This window comes from Balaenoptera acutorostrata, chromosome 1, assembly GCF_949987535.1.
Source record: "Balaenoptera acutorostrata chromosome 1, mBalAcu1.1, whole genome shotgun sequence".
NCBI lineage: Eukaryota > Metazoa > Chordata > Mammalia > Artiodactyla > Balaenopteridae > Balaenoptera > Balaenoptera acutorostrata.
The window spans coordinates 158,841,219-158,865,521 of NC_080064.1; the positions used below are offsets into that span (position 1 = coordinate 158,841,219).

At 49.5% G+C, this 24,303-nt stretch overlaps 1 protein-coding gene across 5 annotated transcripts in view; it reads right to left on the reverse strand.

The window, feature by feature from the left end:
• The window catches only part of PLEKHA6 (pleckstrin homology domain containing A6), a 136,317-nt gene that overhangs the window by 76,670 nt on the left and 35,344 nt on the right, over nt 1-24,303 (reverse strand). The gene's annotated exons all lie outside the window — the stretch shown is intronic.

A 24,303-nucleotide genomic window follows, 5' to 3' on the forward strand; every position in this document is an offset into this window, starting at 1 on the left:
GCAGACACCGCAGCTTCCTCCCTCCTAGCAGAGCCTCTTCTCAGGTGTCCGATGGGCACCCCGACAAGCAGGGGTGAGACACCCCCCAACCTCTTCTCCTGTGCCCATCGCTGAATCATACCTTGTTCTTCTTCTATGCCCTTCTCTCCCGGCTTAGAGACCTTTATCAGCCTCATCTCTCTTACCTTCACAACGGAGCAGGAGGGTAGAGGGGCCAGTTTTGATGCCCGCAAGCTTTTCCAAGGGGCAGTTCGTATGCTGGTACTGGGGGCGGGGAGGCACAACAGCACCAAAGAGACAAATCCAGGGCTTCTAATCCCATGGGGGCTCTGATGACTGTAACCCACACCCCTGGAGGTGGGCACCTATATCAATGCCGGCCGCAGTGCCCTCCCATGCCCCGGGGCTCTGCCGGCTTGGCCCAGGACCCTGGCGCACATACTTGTTCCACCAAGATATGTGGGTTCTCTTCTGACAGAAATGGGAGAAGGACTTTTCTTTCTGTCCAGGTGTTTTCCAACTCCTAGGAGACAAACTGTACTTTGCAGCAAGAAAGATTTAGGTTAGACATCAAGAAGCACTTGGAATGAGTGATAAGAGGAAGTTTAGGACTCTGCCTTTGTGCTTTAAAAATACAGCCAATTTCCTCCCTGTAGAGTATGGTTTAATGCCTGTTTTCATCATGTTACTCTCTTGCTCAGAAATTTCCAGTGGCTGCCCCCTCCCGTGCCTGCTACATAAAGGCCTAACACCTTGTCTTGGCACCTAAGGCTCACCACAGTTCATCCCCAGTCATCTTTCAAACATCCTATTCCACTGCTCCACATAAAAAATTTCTAATCCAGCCAGAGCTTCCCAATATTTCCCCCAAAAAGCCTTAGGGATCTCCGCTTTTGGCCATGCCCCACCTCCCACCAGGATGCCCCACTCCTCCCCAGTCACCAGAGCAAGCCAACCTTTAAGGTAACAGATCTCAACCAAACTGATTGTTTGAGAACCTGAGGAATTTCTCTAAAAAACGGATTCCCAGATTGCCTGTTGAATCCAAATCTCCCAGGGGAGGCAGGTGGACACTGCTTTAAGGCTGAACTCCAATGCCACCGTTTCCAGAAAGCCTCTGCCAAGCACCCCCAGTCCACAGAAAGCCCCCTCCCCCATGCATATATGGCCATTCATTACATGGACATCCTGTGCACCCACAGTGCTAGAGACTAAGATGAGAGGGGGTCCCTGTGCTCAAGGAACACCCAATCTAGTACTGGACACGGACAAACCAAACCCACCAAACTGCCCTCCCCTCAAAGACAGCCTGTGATGAGGGCAGTATGAAGGCAGAGTCGGGAGATGGTCAGGGAGGCATCCGCATGGAGACAACAGCTCCTGAGAGACCCAGGGCAGGCATCCCAGAAAGAGAGCCACAGAAAAGAGGTGGGGCAGACCGGCCCCTGGACTAGGTCAGGGGTCAGTCACCCCGGGAGGAAAGAATAGCGACAGGAACTAACATGTACTGTCTTCACTATTGAGTTTACCGCTCCATATTTATGACCTCGTTTACCCCTCATAACTAACTAGAGCTGGGGGAGTGTTGGGGGCCAGGCTGTGAACCCCACCAGGCACAAAGTGGCTCCTGCTCAATAAATACGTTCTTACTGATCGATAGATAAAATGATCTTTGAAGGCTCACTCCCAGCAACAGGAAGCCGGGCTCCTTCAGGAGCAACCACAGCTCTGAAAAATATTTTCCTAACTTTTTAGACTACTAAAAGCACCACCGGGACAGATGAGGGGAGACGAGGCGCTGGCTGGGCGAGAGGCTGGCTTTCCTGACACAGGATGTGGGAGTGGGTGTGAGAGCACAGTCCCCACCAGAAACCCGAGCAAGGCCCGGGAGACAGCTGCCCTGAAAGACAGCTGTAGGGCGCTTAGGATAGGGACCCGGGAGAAATGCTCCCGGCAGGCCCGCCTAGTGGTCCCAACCTCCCCAGCAGTCCCTTGTCCCTAATGCCAGTGCCGGACCTGTGGGGCAGGGCTGCCCAGAGCTGGCAGGGCCTCCTGAGCTGATCTTGTCCTTCCTCCTGCTCCAGTGGGCGGTGGCTCCGCTGACCTGTTCCAGAGAGACGGAGGTCCCTTCTAAAAGGTCACAGCTTCCCCTGGCTTCCACCTTCTCTAGCCTCCCAGTCTTTGGGTACCTTTATCCGACTGGCTGGGATTTAAGCCGTCCCCCCCTGGTGAAGTCAGTACAGATATCAAACTCACCCTGATAAGAATGACACCACAGGCAGACGGAAGCTGAGCACGGCCTATTCCTCGTGCCTCCGGCCTCTGCGTAGGGTACCCAGGGGCGGGGGGCGCTCTGCTATATTTCACCGGGGGCAACTGGGGCTGAAGCACAGAGGAGCCAGGTGATGAACCCCAGATGGGTGAAACAGCCTCTGTGTATCCACTTCCTTAAACATCTCCATGATTGACACTCAATCACACCACCGACCGTATAATCTGCAGCTGAAATCACTGGAACTGGAAGCCCGAAGCCTGCATTCTAGGCTTCCCTGAGCCCTGGCAGAACCATTGAACAAACCTGAGGCCAAAAGAGAGGGTGAACCTGACTCTCTTCCTTCACCTGTGGAATGGAATGGAACCTACACTCAATTTAGCTCTTGTGAGCATAAAGTAACTTGATAAATATAAGAGTGTTTCAAAAGTTAAACCTAGGGCTTCCCTGGTGGTGCAGTGGTTGAGAATCTGCCTGCCAGTGCAGGGAACAGGGGTTCGAGCCCTGGTCTGGGAAGATCCCACATGCCACAGAGCAACTGGGCCCATGAGCCACAACTACTGAGCCTGCGTGACTGGAGCCTGTGCTCCGCAACAAGAGAGGCCATGATAGTGAGAGGCCCACGCACCACGATGAAGAGTGGCCCCCGCTTGCCACAACTAGAGAAAGCCCTTGCACAGAAACGAAGACCCAACACAGCCAAAAATAAATAAATAATTCCTAAAAAAAAAAAAAGTTAAACCTAAAAGCAAGACACAGGGTACTGTTGATAGAACACCAATCTGCTCGTGACAAGGCCCAGGTACCTCAAGCCCTCAGCAGTTAGGCCCGTATCCTGGGCTCCAGGTTGGGATGCCTTTCCCTGATCTGAGTCTGGGAAGGGATAAGATAACAAGAGCGACATCCTGAGCCCTGCTCCAGCCACCTCCAAGGGTCGGAGCACATTCTCTTGAGAGCCCCCATCTGGGAGCCACAAGGCCCTTTCCCAGTCTCAGAGCCCCAGCGCTCCCAGCAAGAGCTCCACCACTTCTAGACAAAGGCCACGCGAAGCTGCCATGTCTTTGTCCTCCTTCCCCTCAGAAGTTTCCCCTCATTACCCTCCTCTCTTTCTGAGTAGACTCTGTAGGACAGTGACTTTCATGATGTTAATTTTCGACTCATCAGCAGGTTGTGAAATCAACTGAGTAAATCAAGATCAGCACTTTTAAAATTTAATGGAACAGAATAGAAAATATCAGTGTGCACTTGGTAAGAGTATTATTTTGTGATACTTTTCAAACCCATAACACACACACAGTGTTAGAGTATTGACTCAGTCACTTGTCTTTCTATGTTTCAGTGTGTTCATCTTTAAAAAGAGGACCCTGGGGCTTCCCTGGTGGCGCAGTGGTTAAGAATCCGCCTGCCAAGGCAGGGGACAGGGGTTCGAGCCCTGGTCTGGGAAGATCCCACATGCCGCGGAGCAACTAAGCCCGTGAGCCACAACTACGGAGCCTGCGCGTCTGGAGCCTGTGCTCCGCAACAAGAGAGGCCGCGACAGTGAGAGGCCCACGCACCGTGATGAAGAGTGGCCCCCGCTCTCCGCAACTGGAGAAGGCCCTCGTACAGAAACGAAGACCCAACACAGCCAAAAATAAATAAATAAAAAATAAAATAAAATGAGGACCCTGACAGTGTCCAGCTCATAAGGCTGTTGTGAGCATTACATTAGTTAATATACATAAAGCGTTTGGAAAGGTGTTTGGCACAAGTGCTATATAAAAGTGTAATTTCTGTATTTATGCATACGTGTGTGTGTGTGTGTGTGTGTGTGTGTGTGTGTGTGTGTGCTTACATGGTAAATATCTTTCTGTAGTGTGGAGGGAAAGACTGAAATCCAGTGCTGTGGGAAAAGCTAAGAAGTGTCTCTCCAAAGACAATACATGCTAAGAGTCAGATTCCCAAGTCTCATAGGTTTCATGAGTGTTTGCACACATAGCTTTAGGGAAAGAGGCTTAGGTAATCTGAGGAACAAGAGCCTGAGCAGGGTGAGTACAAGCGTCTGAGAGCACTATGCTAAGTGCTTTCCAGATTAACTCATTTAATTCAATACAATCTATGGGGGAGGTATTACTGCTCCTGTCTTACAAGCGAGGAAACAGCACAGAGAGGTTAACGTGCCCCACAGCTCATCAGTAGTGGAGCCGGGATTTGAGCTCTACCTCCCAAGTCTGGACTTTTACCCACTATACTACACTGTCTGCTTCACTTTGACGCCACCTTCTCACAAGTGAAAGGGAAGCCAGACATAAAAAGTTTCTGCCACCGAGGAGGCTGCCCCCTTCGTGAGAGGGGTGCTTCATCTGCACTCACCTCGAGGCCAAGCAATTTAATTTTCTAATGGCTTGAGTTCAGGAAACAGTACCCCCAGGGTCCCATCATAGAGTTCAGAGAGTTCTACTACAATAGTTGGAGGAAATGAAGTTGGTTAACAGGGCTCGTAACCATATGTGTTAAGTACTCAATCTGAGCAGTTTATCTCTGGAACCAACCATGGGCTTCATCAAACCCAGCTGATACTTCTGGTGGGAAGAAAGAAGAGAGAAAAGAACACAACACGGGCTTCCCTGGTGGCGCAGTGGTTGAGAATCTGCCTGCTAATGCAGGGGACACGGGTTCGAGCCCTGGTCTGGGAAGATCCCACATGCCACGGAGCAGCTGGGTCCGTGAGCCACAGCTGCTGAGCCTGCGCGTCTGGAGCCTGTGCCCCGCAACGGGAGGGGCCGCGATAGTGAAAGGCCCGCGCACCGTGATGAAGAGCGGTCCCCGTACCGCGATGAAGAGTGGCCCCCACTTGCCGTAACCAGAGAAAGCCCTCGCACGAACTGAAGACCCAACACAGCCAAAAATAAATAAATAAATAAATAAAGTAGCTATAAAATTAAAAAAAAAAAAAAAAAGAACACAACACAACTGTAATTTTGAATGAAGCCTCTTCATTCCCAGGGTCCGCCCACGGTCCTCCACAGAGCCAGAGGAGAAGCGGCCGCTTCTCTCCCACCAGCTTCATGGACCATTTCCTCTGAAATTCCCAGCATCCTTGTTCACCATCCTCTCCAGTGAGAATTGGCTAACATTGCCTCCTACTAGGCCAAACCCATGATTTTGTTTGTGTCTTTTCATTCTGTAGTAAGCCTCAAACACTCTAAACAAACAAACAAACAAAAAAATAGGAAAACTGAGATCCAGAGATGTTAAGGGACTTGCTCCTGGTCACAGACTTTGTGAATATAAGTGAGGGCAGGTCCCAGCAAGGCCAGGCTCCTTTTGGAACTGGTAGGAACTGCTCTTCCTCCAGCAATCCCCCATTCCCAGCCCAACAGAAGTGAGTGCTCCCTCTCCTGCACAGGCATTTCTGAGCCACGACTTCATCCCATATTGCGATGATCTGTTTACGTATCTGTCTCCCCCAGTTCCTCGAGGGCAGTGACCATGCCTTATTCATCTTCGTGTTCCTGGTATCTGGCATGTAGTGATTTCTCAATAAACGTCTGGGGAGGAAAGGGCAGGAAGGCAGGGAAAGTGGAATGGATAAAGAGGGAGGGGGGAGAAGAGAGAAATGGAAGGGGGAGGGAGGGCTGAGGAGGGAGAAAGGAAAGATGGGGGAGCAAGCAGGAAGCCAGGCAGGAGTGAGGGGGGAAGGATGGGTGAGCAGGTACCAGGAGATAATGTCTCCTCAAGCCAGTGGGACTGGACCATGGCACATGGCCCTCGGCTGATCTAAGTCTCACGGGGACGCACAGACACAGGCTGCACCCCCCAGAGCCTGTCCAGGACATAATTAAGGAGCACTTATAAGGGGGTGGCCTTCAGCTGCCAGGGAGGCCCGGCAGTTTCCCAGGACACCATTGTCCTTCCTTCTCACCTCCAGAAAGTGAAGCAGAGCCTCCAGAAAGTGAGCAGAGCCCGTTGCCGCTTCTTCTCGGATGCTCCCACGCTGCACTGCCTCCCATGCCTTGTCGTTCCTGCCTGTTACATGGGGGCTCATTCCTGTCCTGGTTGATGGGGATGGATTCAGGGGAATGGGGACCTGCAACATAGGCCGGGGAGGCCCCTCCACTGGACGCCCAGCCCCAGAAGTGGGGTGAGCTTTTGGGGGTGCTCCCCAGGTGAGGAGCTGGTGCCACAGGAACCTGAGGAAGAAGCCACATTCCTCCAGCTGGATTCCCCACAAACACCCAGCCCACCTCCCTGAGGCAGGAGGGAGGGGCGGCTTCTGTGGGAAGGGGGCTCCTGAACAGGCTTGGCTCCTGCATGACTCAGGAAAACAACTGGAAACCATAACTTAACAAGCTGGCTTCTCTCTGGAATTTCCCTGGGGTGAGGAGATAAGGAGACTTTTTGCTCAGCCTGAGCTCCTGTGAGGCCCCCACTGCTCCTCCTCCTTTTCTGGAAAGTACCAGGTCCCCAGCCCCTTCCCATGTGGTCCATTGCTCACTCCATATGTGTTTGTGGAGACCTCCTATCTGCAAGGCACACTGGCCCTGAAGGCAAACTCTGGGGACTAGATCTCTAGAATAGGTAGGGGCAGGTGAGGGCAGAAGGGGTTCTTGGCTTTCTCCAAAAAATCCTGAATAACGCCATCACACTCTGCAAATCCTGCCCAATCTCTTTTGAAAAACAAGTCCTCAAGCCAAATCTGGCACATGCCAGGCAGCCAGGCACCTGGAAATGAAGCAGGAAGGTATTCCAGCGGATCTTGTGGCTTCTCCTTTGTGCCAGAGAACTGGGCGGGGGAGGGAGGTCCGGGCTCAATCGCACCGGGCTCTCTGAATGGACAAGGCAGCTGCTGCAAGGCAGAGTGTTGCATAGTGTTAGCTGGAGGCCACGGCTGCCCTGATGGTCCTCGGGAGCATCCACAACGACAGTCCACTATATAAAGCAACAGTTAGTGGAAGCCAAGGCACTGAGCTCTCATTCTGACCCTACAGCTAATGTGCTGTGTGCTCTCAGGCAGGCCACAAGCCTCTCTGATCCTCAGGTAACTCATCTGTGCAGGGCCATAAGGACAGGGGCAAGGAGAAAAGAGGAAGCAAACTGTGATTCATGCCTGCTCAAACCCTTAAAGGATTAAACCCACTCTCCTGGGTAGAGCTGCCAAAGCTCTTCACAAGCCACATCACCTTCTGGCCTCCTACCCTGAGATTCCTGAAATGTTCTCTGTGCTTCAGCCCCAACCATGCTGATGTATTTCCAGTTCCCATGCTGCCTCGTGAATCTCAACCTCCAGGCATGCTGTTCCTTCTGCCTGAGCTGCACCCCTTCCACCCACACACCCATACTTTAAGGTGGAGCCCAAACCTGCCCCCTACAGCCACTCCTGACTTCCATTCAGGCAGTCTTCATTCCTCTGTGTTTGCTAAGCCCTCTGTGCATCTAGTCTTATTTTTCTCAATTCTTTGTTTATAAGTCTGTCTCCCCTGATAGACTTTGAACTTTAAAGGACCATGTCAAATTCACCTTCCATCCAACAAACATTTAGTAAATGTCTGCCCTGTGCCAGGCACTGTGAGGTACCAGGATACAGAGGAGAGAAAGGCAGTCTCACGGCTGGTGTCCCCAGTGCATAGGACAGTGCAGGCACAGAGCCCAGCCTACAGCAGAGTCAGGAAAAGCAGGTGCCAGGAGCTGCCCCTGGGGCTCTGCAGTACCTGCTCTGCCTCCTCTCCCTTAGCAGGAGACGAAAGGATATTGGGAAGAAGACACTAAAAACATAAACCATGACCACTTCCTGAGAACTTTACTACATACTACTATGTAGTGAAGCTCTCAGTACTTTAGACACACAATTTTTTATAATCCTCAAATTAACTCTCTGACGAAGGCCTTTGTAGATGAGAAAAGTGGTGCCCAGAGAGGCTGAGAAACCTGCTCGAGGTCACACAGCAGGCAGCAGAGCTTAGGCAGGACCTCCAGTTGGTCTGACCATCACTTGCCCTTAGTCTCATGCCACCCAGTTTAAATATGTGAACAAATGAGCACCTGTGTGTGCCCAGACTTCTTTTTTAAAAAGGAGGAAATAATGATGTATTAACTCAAGGCTCTAAACTGTATGACTTTAGTCCTAGCTGCCCAGGCAGCCTCCGAAATTCTCTATTCCCTTCCTTTCCCATTGCAACAGACGTTCCCAAAACTAAAAAGCCAGGCCAGCTCCCCACTCTGCCTGGGAGAAGCCAGTGAAATTGCATGGCAGAGGGCTGCCATCCAGCTTTTGCCATCTTCAAAGTGTCATTAGCAGCTGCTCGGCAGGTGGTCCCAGGCCCCTGCAGCCCCAACCACTGTCCCTGTTATCCAGAGCTATCAACCACTGGGATTCTGTCCTTAATGGGGAAACAGCAGATAACGGGCCTCCTGTGGTCTGCTCCCCCACCAGCCACAATCAACTTCTCAAACGTGCTCTTCCACATTCCCCTACCAAGCATTTTTCTCTCTCAAAACCCAGCTGTGGCTACTGCCTATGTCAACTCCTCTGCCTGGGCTTCAAGGGCTCTTCCCCAACACCCTTTTACAACACTCCTTTTAATCCTTTCTTCTGTGACCACCCTCCCTCCACCAACTCAAACCAAGCTAACTGGCCCTGGGGACTTTGCAAATGCCCTTCCTGTCTCATGGAGTGTCATTTTACTGATGCAAGTTCTTCTCCTTCTTCCCATCCTAAATCTAAATCACCTCTTCCAGGATGGTCCCAATAGGTTGAAAAACCTGCTCAAGTCACACAGTAGGCAGCAGAGCTTAGACAGGACCTCAGGTCAGTCTGACCACCCCTCGCCCTAAGTCTCATGCTGCCCAGTTTAAATATGCAAATAAATGAGCACCTGTGTGTGCCCAGACTTCCTTTTTTTTTAAGGAGTTAATAATGATGTATTAACTCAAGGCTCTAAATTGTATGACTTTAGTCCTAGCATTGTCCTGATAGACCACACCCAACAGTGATCTTGACTTCGCTTTGCATTTCCTCAGAACTTAATATCCTCCCTGCAACTACGCTGGACAGAGCAATTCGTTATAGTCATTCATTTGACAAACGTTTACTAAAGGCCTACAACTATGTGCCAGGTATTTATTGTGTGTCTACTATGTGCCAAGCACTCTGCTAGGCACTGGACATTCAGTGCCCTCAAGGAGCTTCTTGCACTCATGTTAATTACCTTCAGGCCCTTTCCTGGGGGAGGCCCACCTCCGCACTTAGATTGGGAGTTCTCTGGAAACTGTTCCCTCTTTGTCATCCTAGCACCTGTCATTTACAAAGAACTTTACTTTTGCAAGGTGCTTTTGCATCCATTATCTCATTTTATCGGCACAGCACCCATACAAGGTAAGGCTGGAAGACGTTATTATTCCATTTGAAAGATGGGGACACTGAAGCCCAGGAAGATGAAGTGACCTGTTCAAGGTCACTTGTATGATATGACCTGGTTACCAGCCAGGTCTTTAACAGAATTCAGGTCCTTTGACTCCCAAGGAGAGTGACCTATGCACAAAACCCTGCCCCACACCATGCAGACTAGGGTCATCAAGAGCTACATGGGACCTGAGTGATGACCCATTTCTCAACCTCAGTTGCAGTTGCTGCCAATAGATCCTGAGGAAGAAAGAGGCTAAAGCAAAAATAGATGGCCTTAGAAAATGCTCGTGTAACAGGAAACTTTGAACAAGTTTATCCTTGTATTCCTGGTACATAATAGGCACTCAATACATATTTGTCAAATGAATGAACAACTTACTAGAGAGGCAAATGGCAGAGGGTATGAGCTAGCTAATAATAATAGCTATTTGAGTGCATACTTTGTGTCAGGCATAATCCTAAATGCAACTCATTTCATCTTCACAGCAATCTTTTGAGATGGCTATTATCATCTCCCTTTTACAGATGAGACAAAATGAGGTTAAATACCCAGAGTGGCAGGACTTGGATGGAACCTGGGCAGACTGACTCCAGAGCTGTGCTCTTGACCACGTTAGCCAAGTGCAGGTCATATGCTCCTGCCATCCATTATAATCACTCAATTCCCATTACAAGCACACTGAATGAGTGTTCTGATGAGTGCTGAGTGAAGACTGAAGTCACACTTCTGCCCTGGGCCCCAAGGTTCCGCATGAGTCACCCCTGGCTGTAATGAAGTGTAATGAAAATCCAGCCCGGGGCAGGGGCGGGTGCGGGGAGTGGGGGTGTTTCAGCTGCACAAGGACTTCATGAGTCCTCTCCAGTGTCTACTTCCCAGAGTCCTGCCGTGACCCGGGGGCCTGTCCCCAAAAGAGCAGCTCTTCTCTCTGACTTGATTGTCAAACAGGCCTGGTAAGAGTCAGGGCTATGAATTGTGAAGAACAGAGGATAGAAGGAAATTTCTAGCATTTCAACCAAGGCTGAAGGAGAGGGCAGGGTTAAGGAGGGTAGAGCAGTGTCTGTCACTGGGACAAAGACATGCTGGAAAGATTTATAAATAGGATAAAGAGAGGGGCCTCAGTGAATAACCCCTTTATGGAAGGGGATGGGAAGGACGGGGCTAGGCAACTCCAGCTCTGGCTATTTTTGGCCCCCATCAGAAAGGAGGCTGACACTTAGACAGGAAAAGTCTCACCACCAACAAGACAGGGACAGGGGCCAAAGATAGAGAATGTAGAAATAATCTTCTCTGAGGCCGAGTTTCTCCGACGAAATCTTAACTGGGAGGGATACGATTCAGAAGAATTGATTTGAAGCAGGAGAGACTATTGCAGAAATCACAAAAGCTGAAGATTTGTGCCTAAAGGTGCTGAATTATACGTTGATTCTGATCTTAGTGCTTCTGTGTGATCTTGGGCCAAAAGCTTATTAAACCTTCCATAGACTTCAGCTTCTCCAGTTATTAAGAGGGTATTGTGTCACCTGTACATGTCTTCATCCTTTGGCCTAGGGACCATGTTAGGGTACAGAAGACCAGGGACCAGAGGATGCTTGAAGTTATTTAGAGGAGAAGAGATGCAGAAACGTGAGATCTGGTCAGAGCTCTTGGCGACAGACAGGCAGGAGCCACCTCCAGGCTGTGCTTCAGTTGCTCCAGTTGCAGAGAGAGGAGCAACTATTCTGATTGTCTTAAAGCTCCTGAGAAATGGGGATGAAGTGCCTCATGCACCTTGGGTAGGTGACATCTCTGCCCAGTTATCTGTGCCTTCAGATCTCTAGGATCAGCCCACAGAAGCTGAATGGCGGGAAGAAATGTTCCCCGTGATTTAAGCAATGCAGAGAAATGCAAACTGGGGTTAGAGGGCTGGCACAGAGAATCCCCAGGGATTGGTGGCCAACTGTTCCAGTTTGCCCAACAAAAAAGGGTTCCCAGAATGTAGGACTTTTGGTGCTAAAACATAGACATATCGGGACAACTGGTCACCCTAAAGAAGGGCTCACATGTTTAAAAAGCCTCTGGTTTGGCACCCCATGGAATTCTGATGCTCAGAAATATTGAGAGCTTGGGTCCCAGGGTTGCACTTGGTGCCAAGTGCCCAGATGCCTCCCAGGGAGCCTTTGGGCACATGCTGGCCTCGCTGGGCCTTAGGTCCTCTAGAAGATCTGGCTAAGTTTGCCTTCTAAACTTGAGGACAAAATCTGCTAGAAAATGACTGAGGTTGCTCAGGACCCTGAGGCCTGAAAAAGTTCCTTCTTGGTGATTTCTTAGGGTAGCCTGCAAGAAAACCCAGGAGGATGCCATAGAGCAGGACTCTGCTTCCTAGCTTTCCCCAGAGGTCACTTCATCCTACAAAGATCTCAGTGGCCAGGGCAAGCAAGAGATTCAAGAATGGGCATGGGGAGAGGCAATAACAGCCATTTTCAGGCTGCCAATGCCAAGTACAGCTGAGCTGTCATTAACTTACAGACTGGACAGAGCACAAAAAAGGGCAGTGCCCCCCGTTCCTCACCCTGCCCAGTGCCCTACCTAATGAGTCCAGTGCTGTGAGCTGAGTTTCCCCTGGCTTGAATCCATTTAATTTTCTCCTAAGCTGCTTTGTAGGACAGGCTGCTGAGCACTCGACGTGTCCAGTCCTGCTGTAGCCGACTTTCTCTAGGGCCGAGGGCAGCCTCCAGTTCCATGCCCCTTCTGCCAGCTGAAACAGAGCCCAGGCTCAAACTGGGCCCCTGAGTTCATGGAGACCAGAGGGCATGATTGGATACTTACCTCCTCTGTCCCTTAAAGGCAGTCTGCCCCATTATAAGGCCGGGAAGAAGGAAGAGGGCCTAAGAAGTTAGGATGGAGAAGGCTTCTCCCTCCTGCCTCTGCCAACTTAGTATTTCTTTATTCAGCAAATGTCCTATCAGTACCCACTATGTGCAAAGCACTGGGAAAGAAACAGGCAATTGAGACCCAGACTCAGAACCCAAGGAGGGATGGAGGACTCAGGGAGCTGAAAGCTACAGATTTTTCCCAGCTCTCACTCTAAGGTTCTAAGTATGGCTGTCCCACTCTGTGTCCCCACGGACCCACCCAAGTGAGCACATGCGGAGATGTGGAGATAAAAGGGAAAGAAGAAAGCCCAAATCTTGGTTAATTCACAAAGCAGTGCTCTGTGGGATAGATAATCAAGCTTTGCCCCGATTTACAACACATTCCCAACAAACAACCATTTTGAGACCTAAGTCCAAACCCTAAGGATCAAGCGAGAGAATTTTTAAAGGGTCTAAGGAGAAATGTAGTCAAACCCCTTTTCCTTCTCCTTAACTGGTCCATTCATTCATTTATTCATCCACTCATTCACTCAATTCATATTTCATGAGTGCCTTCTGTGTACCAGCACAGAGTTAGGCATTAGGACTCTGGGGGAAAGTTTAATCCGACCTCACTCAGTGTCCACTGGCCCCCAGCATCCTCATTCCAGCTCTATGATCCAAATGTTCATGGCTCTGTGCCCTTGAACTCTGCTTACTGCCCAGACCCTGGGGCCCTCTGCTTAGAGTTGGTCCAGGCAGAAGCCAGCTCCAAACAGCAGCCTCTGTAGTCTGAAATTATGGACAAAGCAGCTACTTGGGTTTCTGCCTTGCCCCAGTCTCTCCCTTCCCCCTTTCTCTTCTGCCTGGGATGGAAACTCTGCCACTCTCTGCTCACATGCTTGAGTCACAAGACTGAGCTCCCAGCAAAAGAACTAGCTCAAGGATATAATAGGCAGGAGCCAGTGAAACAGAAATGTAATAATTTATTTTGTTCATTATGTTCCAGTCTTCCTTTTTTGATGCCTAAGAAAGCAGTGCAATGCTTACTGTTTGCCCAGCCTTCCTACCTGTCCTTCCCATTGAGGCCTCACTTCCTATTCATCTCAGCTCCATTCCTTTCTCTGTTTCTCTCAAGGCCCACAAATGGTGTCCTATTGTCTATACTGCCCAGCACTTGAAGAGTTATAGGAACCAGCCAGTGATAAAGAGCTCATACAGAGCAAAGGAGCTTGGTGCCTGCCAGTCTCCTCTTTTTCCATGAGTCCCATTGCCAGAGCCCTTCTCGGCCTGAAGTCTCTGGCCCACTTAGGCCAAGGAGAGCACTGGAAGTCCCACACTTGATTGGCACCTCGTAAGTAGGCTTCCTCCTCTGCCCAGGCAGGTTGTTGTGTCTAATTGTCTAACTGCAGATTTCCATCTCTGATCTGCATGGGCAGATGGGCAAGCAGCTGTGCCAGGCCCCAGGGGACTGCAAGCTCCCGGGGAGGAGGAGCGTCCACCTGGCTCTCTAGGCCCAAGGCCTCAGGGGGCCTCCTCAAGGGCAAGAAACAGCCAGGCCTCCAAAAGGGAAAAATACAAGAGCAAGTCTAAGCCAAACCCCACGGCCTCCCACTCCCTCCCTGCTTGCTCCCATTCCTAAGGAAGGGACAGAGCAGGTATCAGGGAGCCAGGGTGGCTGGATTGTTTTCCCCATTTGAGGCACGTGTTTCTGAGAGCAAGGTCCCTGATTTCTCTGGATACAACTTCATCATCCTTAAAATTTTGGCTGAAGCCCTGGGCCACTTTCTGATGACTCTGGCTAAGCTGAAAAGAAACGAAACTGCTATCAAATGCTGCTTGGACCTCCTTATCGGTGGCTCCTGGAACAGCTAGCATACAATCCTACATCTGTGATATACGGTCAGCTTTCAGTTGTCTGCTGCTGCTCTGTTCTTGTACAGTGTCTGCAGATCTCACAGCTAGATACTGGATTGCTCTGAGCAGATCATTCAAAATAACAATGGCTAACACTTACTGAGCACCTACTATGTGTTGGGCACTGTGCTAAGCTCTTTGTTTACATTATCTCATTTAATATCCATAACTACCCTGTAAGGTAGGTGGAGACACTGATGCAGAGAGAAGTTAGCTAATTTGTCTAAGGCCAAGCAGTTAGAAAGTTGGATCAAAATCCACACTCAAGCAAGCTGACCTCAACGCCTCCATCTCGTGTGTGTGTGTGTGTGTGTGTGTGTGTGTGTGTGTGTGTGTGTGCTTTGCAAACTATCAACTATTATACAAATATAGAGTTATCAGGTATGAGTAGTAGTATGTAGATAGTAGTATGAGCTAGGGGGTGGGTATAGGAGATAGTCAGGGAAGGTTTGTGTCTGAGCATTAATCTGATTCAATACGGCTGAACTGTAAATCAAAGCTAATTGGAAAAATTATTCGGAGTATCCCGGGCTTTCACTCCCTCCATCAAAACAAAAACCTGAAATCCGACTGAACACTGTAGAGATGCAAAGGACTCTTTCCAAGACTCCCAACCTGGCATTTATAAGACACCTGCCTTACCAATCCACAGAGACACCAGAACGGGTGGGAGTGGGCCACCCTGTTGCCATGTGGTCTCAGCCTCCACAGCAACACCTCCCAAAGAAGGAGGCTTCTTTCCAAAGTAAGAGATCACTTACTGTGGGATGAAAGAAGCAACGTCTAATTAGAGAGAGTCATTAATAGGCAATTAGCCTGTAATGAATGAATGAATCCAGGCAATGATCATCAAGGCTACTAATATCACAAAAGGGGAGAGAACCAGACATTGTGTGTCTCCTGACAGATGTACACACCACAACCAAGGGATCCTTGCCCCTCCAATAAATAAATTAAAGGAACCTGAGTTTGACCAAGCCCTAACATGTTCCAAGTTTGGAACATGTTAAATGACATGACGAGGATGCAGTCAGCCAAATCGAGAATGTGAGAAACTCTACAAGACCAATGACCCAGTTTCTTCAGCAAAACATTGCAAGAGAAAGAAAAAGAATACCTATAGATTAAGAGTGACTTAAGAGCTGTAGCAATCAATCACAATACTTGGACTTATTCGGAGCCAAATTAAAAAGAAAACTAGAAAATAAATTTTTACAATAATCAGAGAAATATTAATACTAACTGGATATTTCATTATATTAAGGAATTGTTCATTTTGTTTAGGTGTGATAATGATTTTTTTAAAGAATCCCTATGTTTAGAGATGAAATGATAAGCTGTCTAGAATTTGCTTCAAAATAATCAGAGGGTAGAAAGGATTGGGAGTGTACCTAAGACAAGATGGGCCATAAGATGACACAAAACAAAACTACTGAAGCTTAATAAAAACAAAACAAAACTACTGAAGCTTGAGTGCATGACGGCTACTACACTATTCTATTTTTGTCTATGTTTGCAGTTTTCTATGATAAAAAAGTTTTTTTTAAGTAAAAATCAGACTCTCCATGATCATCACTGTGGTGATATAAGCACAGTGCAATAAACTCCTCCAAAGTGGCCAGGCCACTGGCTCTGACCTCTGTTCTCCCACCCTTAAGAACATGATGGGAGAGGACCCCCCAGACTGCCTTCCCCTTCCCAGTACTAGCACTGCAACAACTTACACCTCACTTTCTACAGCTGGACCCCCTCAGGCCTTTGACAGAGGTAGAGCTAGTGCTACGGAAGAGAAAGCAACCCTCCCAAGGTCCCACCACGAGACAGCAGTGGAGCCAAATCAAATCTTTGGAGGTGGAATGCCACACTCCGGCTTTCCCTCAGACCATCCTGACTCAGAGCTGAAAACGAAGAGCTTTCCCAGCTTTCCCAGTCCCATACTGAATTTAGCCTCTCACTACCCTGGGGGTTGAAAAAGAACTGGCATCCCTCGAAGGAGCATCTGCAGCGGCCGGATCAAATGCTGAGCTGCCTTTCCGCTTCCATTATGGGGAAGCAGAGGAGGGAGAAGGGAGAAGGCAGAAAGAGTGGGGAGGACAGGCCGCAGCAGAGCTGAGCGCCCAAGCCCACACTCTGGCCTGGCCCAGGGACCCAGGCTGTGGCCAACCCCACCCTGGGCAAACAGCTGGCACCGCCCAGGCTGGTCCTCCCCTACCACTTCCTGCTGCTGCAGCTCGCAGAGCTCCTGGGAGAGGAGACAAGACTGAGGGAGAGGGGACGCAGAATTCAGAAGGGAAAGGAACTGCACAGGTACGACGGGGTGTCTGCAGAAGCCTTTAGAAGGGAGGAAGTAGAGGGGTGAGCACCAGAACTGGCACATTCCAGAGCTCAGATCTGCCAAGGAAATAACTGAGTACAAGAGAGAGAAGAGAAGAAGAGAGCAAGGGAGAAAGAAAGCAGCGGTAAAGAGGGAGGCGAGAGAGATGGGGTGGGGAAGGTTCCAGAGACCCCCAGGACCACATAACCAGAGCCATGGGTCAGCCAACTGCCCACCCCACTCCCGCAGCCCTGGCCTCCATGGTCCCAGCGGCCATTCCCAGCCCAGTTTGCTCAGAGAGAGCTCCCTGCCTCACTGGCCCAGGACGGGGGTGCAGGAGCCAGCTCTCGGACACACCTCGTGGCCCCATGGTCCTCTCCTACCTCCTGGCAGCCTGCTCCTGGAGAGAGACAGCGGACTGACCCACCTGCCTCCTGAGGGGAGGAGTGCCAGGGGCCGGCTCCACCTCAGGCCAAGTGGCCAATCAGGGGAGTCTGCCAGAGCCCGCCCTTTTGGGACACACTGCTGAAGGGGACACGGGATTAACCTAGTGTTCATCCAAGGTGCCTGTTCCATATTCATGCCCATGCTGGGCGGTCACAAGATGACCGCCTCCTACCTCCTCACGCTCACTGACCTTCAGGGACCACAAGACCCAAGGTTACCTTGGAGTCAACCTCCACCAAAGCCAGGAGAGCAGGCATCCATCCTCACCCTTTAGGCCCTGAGCAAGTGGACCACAAATTCCCCAACTGAGAGTCGAGGGACCTTGCAACTAACCCCAGAGGCAGCGCCGACTCTGAAACTCAAATCCTGGCTCTGCCACTTGCTGGCTGCGACCTAAGGCAAGTCACTGAACAGCTCCAAGGCTTCGTCATAAAGTTACCGTGATCCTTTTGCTCAGCCCGTGCCTGCAGAGCGATGGGAGTGAGCGCTGAAGGACAAGAGCTCTGGACTTCTAGAGGAAGCCACGCTCTATAAATGCGACGTATCATTACCATAAACAAAGTTCTTGCCACACCTAGGAAGGAGGAAGCAGGTTTCTGTCAGGCTCTGCAGCTCCATCCCAAAGAAGGATAAGGCAAATGACAAACTAAGTCAGAGAACACTGAGGCCTCCAGGCCTCAGCACCTTACGCAGGAGAGCAGAGGTCCCCCAGCCCCATCAGAGGGAAATTGCAGGCACAGGAGAGTCAGGAAGGATGGCAAGTAAGGGATGGGGCAGGGTAGCATGATCTGGCCCTGGGACTGGTATTTGTGGGTTGACCAGGGTTTCTCTAACCATCAGGCTTGAGCTAAAGCACGGTGGCTTGGAGGAGCAGGCAATTCATACCCCAAGGGTCGCTTCTCCTTTACTCCTCCAGGGAGAAAGCTGTGGGCTGCAGGAACTTCCACGGGGAACTGGGGCTCAAACCCAGGACTCCAAGAGTTCTCTGCCTCTCCTAAGAATAATGCTATAAATAATCATCTCTGACGTTTGCACATTGCTCTTTATATACACAGACTGTTTCCCATTGCAGCTTCACAGAACCCAAAGGAGGGAAGCCTTACATTGTTATCCCTATTCCTCAGCTGATTAAACAATTGGGGCTCAGAGGGGATAGTGAGTAATCTGAAGTTACACATCTTAGGGAAATGCCAAAGGCAGGACAGGAACCCCATCTCTGTCTCTCAGAGCCTGTTTCTCTCCCCTCAGGCAGCCCAGGGCCTGGACCTCAGGAGGCAGGATAAACACTAAATGCGGAGGACAGGTCCTGCTCTCTGGGGCGGTGGGGGGGCCCTGGTCCTACTCTTCAGCCACTCTGGGAAGAGCTCCTTTGAAGGGCTACCTCAGCCAAGAGTTAGCAACCTACTTCCAGATCGGGCAAGTTCAGGGGCCTCAGGGGTTAAACGCAGGCTGTTCTATGGCAAGTTCAGGGTTTCACTGGCAATAAATTCCCTTAAAAATTTAAGAAATGTCCAGCTCCTGATCGACAACAAATTCTTCCTCAGCCTATTCAAATTACAAAGTCCTTCTGAGGTTTTGAGTTCTGAGAGGTCCAGCCTTGAGCCATTTCTCCCCAGCATTCGAACATAAATGGGCAAGAGTCATATGATGCTGATCGTGGCAGAGGTGGAGGAAGATGAGAATCCCCCGTCTCTAGAGCCTTCCCTGGGAGCAGGCTCTATGCACTAGACATGCTTCAGCCCAGGTGCCAGAGAAAGCTCTCATGAGGCAATCATGCATCTGGGCAGGGGAATAAGACAAACAGCATAGCTCCCCGCATCTCAGAGGGAGAAGCCAAGTGGGGGAGGCCATAAGGTGAGTTGTAAGCAAAGTCCCCTTTGCATCCTGTTCAATGAAATCTTAAATCTTTGAGCTAAAAGAAAGAGTCAATAAAAGCTCCCGACCATCCAAACAACTTTTCTAATTATCCCTGAAATATATTTGCACTCCCCGTAAAGTCACCATTGGAGGAAGGCTCTGGGCCTGCCATTCTAGACTTGGTCTGATGAGATCACCTGTCTAGGAAACAGACAGAGACACATTCCTCCTGGACTCTTTCATTCCCCTTGGCCGCCAGAGGGTTAACCAACAGACAACTCCCACAACCCCCACCCCCTTCCCAGCCAGGCAGGGAAAGCAGGATGGCTATGGAAGGCTGGGGCAGCTGGTGGGGCTGGGGGTGTGTTGAGCTTGGCCTCAGCCCAGCACTGCAGACAGCTCTACTCAATGTATAGACACCCAGGCTGGGCCCCTTGGACCAAGCTCCTCCCTTCCTTCCCCACCAAAGAAAGGCTCTAGAGAAGGCCCCTCTTGGGGGAGGAAGTGGGGAGAGGGAGGCTGTTTTTCAGGATTAGAGTCTGAAGGAGGATTCCATCTCTCAAATGGTTGCATCTTTGAGGCTGCAGTGGGCAGCTACACCCTTCTCTGCTCTCTGCCAGAGAAACCAGATTAAGGCAAGAAGACACTCAGGAAACACTGGGTAGCCCCAGTTCGAGGGATGGCAGTGCCAGAAAGATGGTGCCAGTTTTGATGAGCAGAGACAAAAGTGACCTTGGAAGAAAGCTGACAGACAACGGATCATGTTACTCCCCCACTTCCCCTCTTCTGTGTGGGCAGGAAGGGGAGACGGAAGGGCCAGCTGTTCTTAGCCATGCAAGGGGAACGATGGCACATATGTGACGTGGGCATATCTGCACCTTCTTTTCAATCTCCCACACCCCCAAGCCACTGCTCTGCCACAGTCCCCTGTCACCTCACCTCAATTACTTTGATGGCCAGCAAACAATTCTGCTGGGTCACTTTAAGAGGTGCTTCTAAGCTGTTCCAGGGGGACACCTGATCCCTCCCCTGAGAGCTCACCTTTCCTGAGTCCTACTGTTCTAACAAAAGACTAGCACCCAGAGCACAGGGCAAAATCTCCTACACGTGGGGATGCAAACCTCTCTTGTGTCAGAGGAGCTTTCCAAGGGGTCCTGTACCTAATCTCCCATCTGGTCCCATATGCCCTAACCCTAACCTTAACCCTAACCCTCCTGCCTCCACTCACCAATTCAAATTTATCCTAAGACTTGGATTTCCAACCTCACCCCCTAAGCCCCTGAAATAGCTCTCGGTTTGTCATCAGAAACTTCCATCACCAACCAATCTTTCCTGTCCATGATGTTGTCTTTAAACTACAGACTTAAACATGACCCAGGGACCCACCTGAACTATGTAATCCCCAGTTCCATTGCCCTGGAGATGAAAGAGTGCTTCTGAATCTGGTCTCCCCCACTTCCACCCCCCACTCCCCCGCTTCCCCTCTTCAAATGATAATTCAGTCATGCCCTGGCTCATAAACCTTCAATGTATCTCTACTGACTACAGGATAGAAGCTAAACTTCTTAGCTCGAGATGCAAGGTCTTATATAATCCAGCCCCAATTTGTCCAATATGATCTTCTGCTTCCACCCTACAACCAAAAGCATAAATTTCCTGTAAGTATTACAAGTCACTGTGCCAGAGGAATCCAGTGGAAGGAGAGATCACTTCTGGCTAAGGCCATCAGGCCAGACTTCATGGAAAGTGTTTGTGTGTGTGTGTGTGTGTGTGTGTGTGTGTGTGTGGTGGGAAGTAGTATTCAGAATCATGCACTGGACCAGCTTGTAACTGGTCTGCCCTCCTCCTCCTTACTTCACCCCCCCATCATGAGTTGGTAAGCATAAAGGACATACACGTGGATGCAGGAAATGCTTTTTTTGCACTTGAAGATCTGTCAAACTCCAGGCATCCAGGAACAGAATCAGACTGGAACAGAATCACAAAAACTAGCAACTGCCTGTAACAAGCCTCCTGCTACTGCTGGCCCAGAGTGATAAAGACAGCAGGGTCTAGAGAGGTCTCCTCCATGGCTCCTGTAGGGTGGTTTGCTAACAGGGCTTCCATTTCCCCTCTCCTCAGCCCTGTGGCCCTACCAAATACCTAGCATCATGAGGAAAGAAGAACCTGAGGCAGGGAGGAAAGAATTTTAAGTAACTCCCGTCTCTCTGTACTCCCAGCCTTTTCAGTTTGGATCTTTGGAGGGAAGGGTATGAGAAGAGTTAAGAAAAAATAAATCCAACCTTCTCTGCCATCTGTGATTCTGGCAACTCAATGCTATACATCAGTGGCCAGGCAGGAGAGTGGGAGATGAAACTGAGCTTGGAATGAAGGGACAGAAGACCAAACCAGACTAGTGGACGCCTGGACTAGCCAGCTCCTCCCTTCCCAGGCAGCATCGCCAGCCAGAGAATGATGAGGCAATCTCCTTTCAAGTCTATATAATAATTCACCCAGTGAAACATCACCGCTGTATAATCATCCTGAATGGGGTACTTGTATGTGATGAGACAGAGAGAGACCAAAAACTGGAAACAGGGCAGAGAGGTGAAGAGAACACGTGAGCATGAGGATAAGGAAAAAGAAAGAGAACTAAGGAGCTCTTGTTGGAATTAATTTTCAAAGACCAAACAAAAGCAATTAATGTGGAAGAGTGGAATCCCCAGGCTCAGCTGCTCTAGGGGAAGCCACCTGGGTGACTGGAGCCCTGGCTATCGGCACTATGTTTACAAAGAAGGTGGGAGGGTGCATACCAGAGGAAAATCCAGGGGAAATGACTCCCAAGTGCTCCAGGGGGAGGGGAGGAGTAATTGGGAAGCATGTTCCAGAGCAGTTATGTATGTGCTGGCGAACAATGCACACACACAAAGATGTTAACAGGGCAGTTCCATCCACTACACTGCTAGCCATAAAGGCATCCCAAATGTACAGAGTGCTTGTCAAACCCTCCCAAACAAGAAGTCATGGATGACAGGCAACATGGAGTGAATGCCTACTCTACACCAAGCACTGGATATTCAGCATGTCTTATCTCCTTTCATCCAAACAACCCTATGAGGTAAGTGTTATCCTCCCTGTTTTATAGATAAATTAAGGTTCCAAGAGGTTAAGTGTACAGGAGAGGACATTTGCCCCAAGTTCCCAAAGACCTAGGCTCTACAATTTTCTACCTCCGTGACCCAGTGATTGTCACCTTAGACATATTATTTAACATTTCTAAACCTCAGCTTTACCATCTGTAAAATAGGGATATCACTACATACTTCCCAGGTTGTTGTAAAAATTAAATAAGATAATTCATATAAAGCTCCACGTACTAAGTTCAGTAAATGTTTGTCCTCTTCCCCTACCCCTGCTTTCATTAAGATAAATAACTCATTCATTCAACAGACAATGGAGTGTCCAATGTATGAAAAGCGGGAAGGGAATGGAATTTTGGAAGCCCTTTTTCCATGCCAGGCACTTTACTAGGTCTTTAGGGTAGGGTGTGGAGGTTAATAAGACGAATGGGACAGGAGTTTACAACCTAACAAGCCAAGCCCATAAATAACTGAATGCTATGATGTGTGATAAGAGCTGTGTAAGACAAGGGCAGACACAGATACAGAGCCTTGGGAGTTTAGAAAGGGAAGAGAGGAGGGACCAGGAAGAGAGATATGACGCCTTTGGGGCCACCAGGGAAGGCTCTGAGGAGAGATCACACGACTTCTAAGCCTGAGAATGGGCAGGATTCAGAGTGGAAACCAAGGGGCCAGGTCTCTCACATGGCCTTTCCGAAGGCAGAAGCTAATAGGATTCATAGGATACTAATCAGTACATGCTTTCCGTCTTTAAGAATAGAGATCAAAGATGGCTACAAATTGAAGGATAGAGACTGTTCCACCTCCCCTTGCATCTGGGTGCGCCCATGACTCAGTCTGACCAATAAAATGTAATAGAAGTGACGTTGTGTGACTTCTGAGGTTAAGGCATAAGAAGCCTTAAAGTTTCCACTTGGGTCTCTTGGAATACTCTGTCTTGAGACACTCCTTCTGGGAACCAACTGCCACACTGAGGGAAGCCCAGGTCACATGGAGAGGCCACATGTTGGTACTCAGGTTGACAGCCCCAGGTGAGCTCCCAGAGGACAGCCATGTGAGGAGTCACCTTGGCTGTCTGGCCCAGTGCAGCCCTCAGATGACTGCAAGGACAGGAGACAACCCAAGCAAGCACCTAGCTGAGCCTGGGGAACCCAGAGAACCCTAAGAGAGCAATCACTGTTGTGCTAAGCCACTACCCTGTGGGGTGGTCTACTCTGCAGCACTTCTTGCCAGAGCATTAAGTCTCCACCTCACTAACCTGGGCCGTTACTAGGGAAGTTGGAGCAAGAATCCTACTAGAAATGGATGGGAAAAGAGGTGAGAAGAGAGGGAGAGGGAGGGGAGGGAATCGGTTAAACTCTCCCAGTAGCCTCCAGCTCTCCACTCCCCTCAACTCTTCCCAACATGATGCCAGATCAACATAACTCATAATTCAATTTACCCCCTGGGAAATAACCAGGAGAAAAAATCAGTAACATATAAAGATGTTTATAGCAGAGCTATTCATAATAGCAACCAACTGGAAACAGCCCAGATTCCCAGTAATAAGAGAAAAGCAATACAGTAATGGAATAACATGACAGAATTATTTACAGCTATTTAAAATGAAAAATTTACGGACCATCATCATACCTGGACGTGTTTGGATAAAATAACATTAAACAAAAAAATGCATGGCACAGGACAATAGCTACACACTAATTATAACTATGTTAAAATATTAACAAAGATCAGAAGGGCCCATGGAATAAAGCACATAGTTTAGTATTTACTTACCCTTGTTTTAGGCAAAGTTGATTAAGGTACTACTTTCTAAAAAGCACCAATTCAACCTTACAAATCCTAAAAATAGGGTCATGACTGCATGGGAATTAGGAAATGATATTTTGGAAGATGTTACCCAGGGGATATGGGTAAAACCCTGGGGGGAGGGGTGGGGGCTAGATGACAGGAATGGAGCGAGTGGGATGGAGCTGTGGCATCTCTCCAGTAGGGGAGCTGAATGTTAGGAAACAAACCCTCTGTGTTTGCTAACACAGTGCAAGGAGAAGGACTCCCACAAAAGACACCCATTATCCCATAATTATTGTCTCTCTTGTGCCTGCAATTAACGGCTGTCTGAGAGGCGCTGCCGGGGTAAATAAATGTTCACCCGCATTAG